This window comes from Otolemur garnettii, unplaced genomic scaffold, assembly GCF_000181295.1.
Source record: "Otolemur garnettii isolate 467f Iridium unplaced genomic scaffold, OtoGar3 scaffold00192, whole genome shotgun sequence".
Lineage (NCBI taxonomy): Eukaryota > Metazoa > Chordata > Mammalia > Primates > Galagidae > Otolemur > Otolemur garnettii.
The window spans coordinates 1,890,412-1,898,080 of record NW_003852587.1 but is presented as its reverse complement, the minus strand read 5'-3'; positions in this window follow the sequence as shown (position 1 = coordinate 1,898,080).

The window sequence follows — 7,669 nt, the reverse complement described above, 5'->3', positions numbered from 1 at the left end:
TCTTCTGCTGGGTTTGGGATTGGAATGTTCTTCCTTTTCCAGTTGCTTAAGATGTCCCATTCAGTTGTTAACTTCTTCTCTTTCTGTTCTCTTGAGGAAGGCTTGTAATGCTATAAATTTCCCTCTTAGGACTGCCCTTGTGGGATCTCAGAGGTTCTGATATCTCGTATCTTCATTATCATTATGTTCCAAAAATTTGGTTATTTCCTCCTTGATCTCGTCTTTGACCCATCTATCATTCAGCATAAGGTTATTTGGCTTTCATTTTTTTGTATGAGACTGCAAATGCCTGTTGTTGCTGAGTTCAACTTTTATTCCATGATGGTCCAAGAAGATGCATGGAATAATTTCTATTCTTTTAAATTTACTGAGGTTAGACTTAATGACCTAAGTTGTGATCAATTTTGGAGTATGTTCCATGGACAGATGAGAAAAATGTGTATTCAGTTTTGTTAGGATGAAAGCTTCTGTGGATGTCTGTGAGGTCCAAAAGTTGAATAGTTAAATTTAAATCCAAGATTTCTTTGCTCAGTTTCTTTTTGGAGGATCTATCCAACACTGCCAAAGGAGTGTTGAAATCTCTGACTATGATGTAGCTGGGAGAGATCAAATTGCTCATGCCAGTTAGAGTCTCTTTTACAAATTGAGGTGCATTCTAGTTGGGTGCATAGATATTGATAATTGAGATCTCATCATAGTGAGTATTGCCCTTAACAAATAAAAAGTGGCCATCTTTATCTTTGGTGACTTTTGTTGGTTTAAAACCTATTGTATCTGTGAATAATATTGCAACACCTCCTTTTTTCTGCCATGCATTAGCCTGGAATATAGATGACCATCCTTTCACCCTGAGTCTATATTTGTCTTTTAAGGTAAGGTGAGATTCTTTTATACAACACATGTCTGGTCTGAGTTTCTGTATCCAATCATCAGCCAATCTGTCTCCTTAGAGGACAATTTAAGCCATTCACATTGATAGAAATTATTGATAAGCCTGGTAAAATTTGGGGCATGGAGTTGCTGGAAAGTACAGTAGACATTTTTAATCCTTTTGCCATTGTGGAAGTTGGAATTTGATCAAAGTTTCTGGGTGGGTTTACTTTTGTTGTGGAGGATTGCACTGGTCATTATGGAGGATAGGTTTGAGAATTTTTTGGAGAGCTAGTTTAGTTATGACAAATTTCTTCAACATGTGAATGTTGTTAAAGTATTTAATTTCTCCATCATCGATGAAACTCAGTTTAGCTAGAAACAGGATCCTGGGTTGAAAATTATTTTGTTTTAGGAGATTAAAAGTTGATGACCATCCTCATCTAGCCTGAAAGGTTTCCACTGAGAGATCTGCAGTCATCCTAATACTCTTTCCCTTGTAGGTTATGGTTTTTTTTATGTCTGACTTCCTTTAGAATTTTCTCTTTCATCTTAACTTCGGAGAAGTTAATTATGATGTGTCTGGGGGATGTCTTGTTCATGTTGAGTTGTGCTGGGGTTCTGAGACAATATGCTATCTGAATTTCAGAATCTTTTGACATGTCTGGAAAGTTCTCTTTCATAATTTCATGAAGAAGAGCCTCAGAGTTTGTGAAGCAACTTCATCACCTTCAGGTATTCCTATAAGGTGGATATTAGTTTTCTTCAAATTATCTGAGAGCTCTCTGAGAGTGAGATCCATTTGTGCTCTCCATTTCTTTTGATCTTTGCATTCCTGGGCTTCTTCTAAAGGTTTGTCTTTAAAATCAGAGATCCTTTCTTCTGCCTGTTCCACTCTGTTATGGAGGGATTCCACCGTATCTTTCAGATCCTTGAGGGCTGCAACCTCTTGTCTCAGTGTTTCAAAATCTTTGATCATTTTATCTTTGAAATTGTTGAGTTCTTGATACATCTTTTGATTAATTTCTTGAGATATCTTTTGAATAATTTCTTGAGAAATGTTTTGAATAATTTCTTGAGAAATCTTTTGCATAATTTCTCGAACTTCTAATTCCTTCCTTTCTTCCATTCTGTTAATCTTATTTGCTATCCACATTCTGAACTCGATTTCTGACATCTCAGCCATTTGCTTGTGGATGAGGTCTTCAATTATGTCTGCTCCATTCTTCCTTGGGGAAGTTGATCTACTCTGGTTATTCAAGTTGCCAGAGTTTTTCCACTGATTCCGTCCCATGCTGAGTTTACCTTGTTTGGAGGCCTCATCAGAACTGTTCAGTTGGTGCCTTATTCTGCTTGCCCTGAGAGATAGGCGGAGCATGTTTGTTGTCTTCTCCCAGTTCTCGGGTGCTGGGGAAAACTGGGGTTCAGTGGAATAACAGCAGCTGCATGGGAGTGTGCATGGCCAGATTAGACCTTGTTCACCCTGCCGTGGTGACTGGGGGGCAGGAGACTGGCAGCAGCTGGATCAGTCCTAGTTCAGCACCCTGGAGCAGCCAGGGGGTGGGGGAATGGCAGCACTCTAATATGTATGTGCTTATTTCTATAGGATATGTACTTAATCAATTTCTGGCCCACAGAGTATCCACATTATACTTTATCGAGTACTAATAAAGTTGTTTCCAAAGGAGTTTAGACTCTTCAAAGAAGGAAATACCATACACTGTATATAAAAATGTATTGCATTCCCCTCCAGTCAGTGTATAATGTTGTCAGAATGTTTAATTTTATCTAGCTGGCCAATATATGATAGTATCTACTTCATAGCAGTTTGAATTCACATTTCTTCAGTTACTGATAAAATTGATTGCCTTTTCATGTATTTGATAGCCACTAATATTACTTCTTCTACAAAATATCTATTTAAGATTTATGATATCTTTCTTTATTCTGGATATTTATCTTTTCCTTAATGATTTGTAAGAGTTCTTTACATATTATAGGTACTAATTTATTTTTGTTTCAAAGTATCTTCTCTGTGGATTTTCTTTTCATTTCTGTGAACTATCTTCAGAAAGTCTCAAATTTAACATAGTCAAATTTATCAACATTTACCTTTATTATTTACATTTGGGGGTCTTTGTTTAAGAAATTTGCCATATAAAGCTCAATAAATGATCTCTTAAATTTTTTATGAAAGTGCTATTAATTGCTTTGCACGATAAAAACTTAAGTCCAATGTAATTGATTGTTGTGTTTTCTGCAATGTAGAAGTCATATATATTTCCATTTAGATAACCAGTTGTCATGTCATCATTTGTTCAAAAGTCTATTACCCATCTGCACTGATTTTCAGTAAAAAGTTTGTCACATATCAAGTTTCCCTATGTAAATTAGATGGTTTCTGGGAACTCTATTTTGGTTCATCAATGAATGTATTTATTTCTGGGCCAATACTTTATTGTCTTATTAATATACTTTTATAATAACTCTTGATTCCAAATAAGTCAACCTTGTATTTTGAGATAAGATTTTCATGTTTCTAAAAATAATCATCTTGAGATTTGATTGAAATTGCATTGCAAAAACTGGTTATAATTTCATTGATAAACTTAAGTATTTAATACTGTCATGGCTCAGACACTAATACCCTTAATATGGTGCTTTTATATGCTGAACTGGAAAAGAAACTTTAAAGTCTCTCTGATCCCCCCATTCCTGTCTCTGGATCCTCTGTCTCTCCAAAAGCACAGAATGAAGTTTTTCTCTGAAGTGCCCTCATCTGCATAAATTTCAGACCCTTCAAAAAAGAAAGTATTCATCCCTGGATCATTCTCTGACTGTTAAATAACTGAACTCTTCTCACAGGAAGAGAGATGGAAATATGTAAACTTACTTGGACTGACTTTTGTCACAAACCATTGTCTTCTTTATAGGCCCAAAAGACTTTCCCCCAGGACATTGTATATTCTTCAAGCCCATTAAATTCCCTTAAAAATCATTTGCTCACCTAGAAAATCATCCACACGTTCCCATCTCTCTTTCCCTTAAGAAAAGGGTTAATAAGCATCTGTATCTCTTTGGAAGGTGGTTAATCACTCTGTTAGTTCCCTCTCATGTGCAGTTATAAAAATTTGTATGCCTTTCCTCCTATTAATCTGCTTTGTGTCAGTTGATTTTTAGTGAACCTTCAGAGGGTGAAGGGGAAGTTTTTTCTTGGCCCTAATAGTTTTGGCACTGTGAACTGGATAACCAAAACCACTCCACTTTTTTGAAGCCACAGTCAAGGGAACCCAGGACCTGACAAGTTGGCAGAAGGGTATGAATTTCTTACTGGTCAAACTTCTAGTACACGTATCTCTCTGTGGAATTCAGTTGTGTGGAGAGCAAAACTCACTGTTTACCTTTTTTTTTTGCCGTTTTTTGCCGGGGCCAGGTTTGAACCCCCCACCTCCAGTATATGGGGCTGGCCCCCTACTCCTTGAGTCATAGGCACCACCCTGTTTACCTCTTTTTCCTTTCCAAATTTAAGATTAATGAGATAAAAGGGTTTGTATAACTAGTCTTAGGTATATCAACTCTGGTGCATTTTTGGTATGAATATTCATTTTGTCTGACACTTCTCTTTCTAGAAAGTCTTGTCCTTTCTTTTCTTTTCCAGGGCACAATACCTATATTACATCTGTGAAAAGCATGTACAGCTGAAAGTCTTTGTCTTTCTGTGCCATTTCATCATAAAAAGGGGTATCACTAAGTATAGGGTAGAACACTGGCCTATGGCTCCTATTCCTCACCAGGGAACCAGATCCTTAAAAATGTAAATCCTCCCAAGTACACACTGGAAAAAACTACTTACTTTCCTGGATTAAAATCATCTCAGTAGAGGTTAGGAGGGAAATTTAACAAAACCCTCATTTGAGGGAACTAATGAAAGCATATGTCCATCTCACTGGTGGTAACCAAGAAACTTATTTCCTAGTATTAAGTGCACTTCATATATTTCTAATAAGATGACTTTCCAGAGAGTGAAATTTGTTATGCTCTGGCTTTCAAACGGTAAAATATAAATAAATTTCATAATTTAACCAAAAAAAGTAAATCCTTCAAACTCAGAAGAAAGAAGCATTCATGAGAAATAGTTTGTATTATTTGTTTATGTTATTTGTGTGAATTGATATTTTAAGGTGCCTGTTTGTTATTAATCCCCTTTTCCCCCATGGATAACTTTTGCTTTCTTGTTTCTTTTAACCTATTTATGGGGCACATGGAAAATTTGGCCTTTATGGAAAATGCTGAGAAGCTGAGACCATAGAAAACATGGCCACAGAAAAATGTGACTTATACACTATGTGAAGCTATCAAAACTATCCTTTCTTTAAGCTGTGCTTGGGAGGGGTCTGGATCTTGGAAGGGTTGCAACTGTTTTCCTATTTTTTTAAAACTCTCTTTTGGAGAACTTGGTTAAAGCCATAAAGAGCTTCTTGGTTTTGATCTCATGCATATTTATTATTTGTGTTGATTTTGAGTCATTTTTTCAGGGCTGTATTTTTAGGAGTGACTGACCACTGGTTACAACAAATGGTTATTCATGTAAGAAGCTACTCCTTTTTTGCACGTGTAGACGCTTGGAGGCTATGTGAACACTTACCACTGAGGGATGAAACTGTGGATTGTAGGCTGATTAGCATTGGGTTGCATTTACCATGATGCACCATGGAAGTGTTGCACTGCCCAGTTTCACAGCATTTTCCTCTTTGGAGGGACCTAAGATTTAGTGTAAAAATGGGATGCTTGATTTCTAGGGATCTAGATGCTTTGTCTTCCAGCTGTATATGCTTTTCACAGGTGTAATATAGGTATTGTGCCCTGGAAACTGCAATTGCTTTGGTGTCCCTCTTTCTTGATAAGCTCAAAGGTCCAGTTGGAAAATGGTGACTAAAAGGGAAGCTACCTATCCAAGTAAAATTGGTCTCTGTTGGGGGGCCTAATGCAGCCACACATGAACCCTTTCCTTTCCTCCTCTTCCTCTCCTCCTAAGACCAAGACACAAAGGATTTGGCTAGCCTCATACCCCTGAGAAGCTCATGCCAAAAGACACTAACTTTCCGGGAAACCTTTGGAATTTATGCAAACGCAATGGCTAACTGCTGTCAGGTGCAGACATCATCTTTGTACTGCCCAAGAAGGTCACCCTCCCCTTTCACTAAACCTGGCCTGAACATCTCCTCTGTGGCTTCTTTTATGGGTGTGAGTTTACACTTTTCAGTCTCTTTCTAACATCCTTTTGAAAAGTGACGATTTTGTACTAACCTGATATCCATTTTTAATCTTCCTCTAACATATCTAAATACCTTCTTTGAAAAGGTTACATTCTTTATGTGCTTTAAGATATAAATTTGTGCCCTAGGGCTTTGGTTATGTGAGAAACATTAACTTGTTTTATTATTAGAGGCAGTTTAATCCAGCTGTCATTTTAAAGTAGTTTTACCTGTCTCATGGCTAAACCTTTAAAATTGAAGCTATAAAATATTCATACTTGTTTGTATTTTTATGAATGCATGTGTACATGCCTATTTGTATATTTTCTACACAGTAGCAAATTGACTTATAAATAAATAAGTATTCATAAATTAAGCAGATAAGTTCAAATGTTTTTCAGGTTCACATGACTTTAGTAATCTTTGGTAAATAAAACTAGTTTTTAAATTGATGGCAAAATAAAATGAGAATATCTTCATAATTATCAGCATTTAACATAATTTAAATTTTTTTTGTAGATCTACTGGTCAGACAAATTTACACTGCCTTTGCTAAATGTTTTAAGGTCAAAGAACTATTGCTTTTATAAAATTGTTGATGCTTGATTTGTCTGTGTGCTTATACCTTTGGTTCTCAATCTTTAGATTCTAAGTTCTAGGCAGTTGGCTCTGGTAGGGCCCAAGAATGTGTGTGTCCACAGTTCTTGGACGGCCAGCTGCAGAGCAGAGCCATGCCCAGTATGGTCCCATCCTCTCTTGCTTACATCTATTTCCTGGCCATGCCAAAGGGTTGTATCCTCCAGGCATCATTTTTACAGCTCTGTCCTTTGCCATGGGCCTAGTACATAACAACTAAAATTGCTTACCTTTAGGTTTTTCACTGGAAATTATGGTTACTTGCTTTATATATCAGTACATCGTAAACTAAAAGTATATTCCATGTTTGTTTGAAACAATGAAGTAAAAAATTTAACCTTGACCACAGGTTGTGGTAAAAATTTTAGCTACTGAATTAAAATATTTTCCAATTAGATAACTGTTTAATTTTTCACTTTCTTATTAGGTTAATTTTAAGAAGGTATTAATAATTTCATCAGATCTATATTTAGTTTCACATTTTTTCTTCAGCTACTTCTTTTTTTAAAAAAAAATCAGATTAATATGAAGGTACATATAATAAGGTTAAAATGTTTGCATTTGTTAGGTAAAGTCCCTGTTATAGTTGTATCCTGTACCCAGGAGGTGTGCCATATATCCTTCCCTTGCCCCCATTACATGGGAGCATACCAATCCCCCCTCTCCTCCCCTCTCCTGCCTCCCTTCTTCCCACTCCTCACAACTTGAATTAAATTGAGTTTTTCTTTTCTGTGGGCATAAATTAGTTTGTCTACCAGCTTCACATTAGTATTGAGTATATTGTATACTTTCTTTTATATTCTTGTGACACTTTACTAAAAAGTATGTGTTTCTTTTTCTTTCTTTCTTTCTTTTTTTTTTTTTTTTTTGCATCTAAGCTTATAAAGGAGAGTGGGAGAAAATGTCCC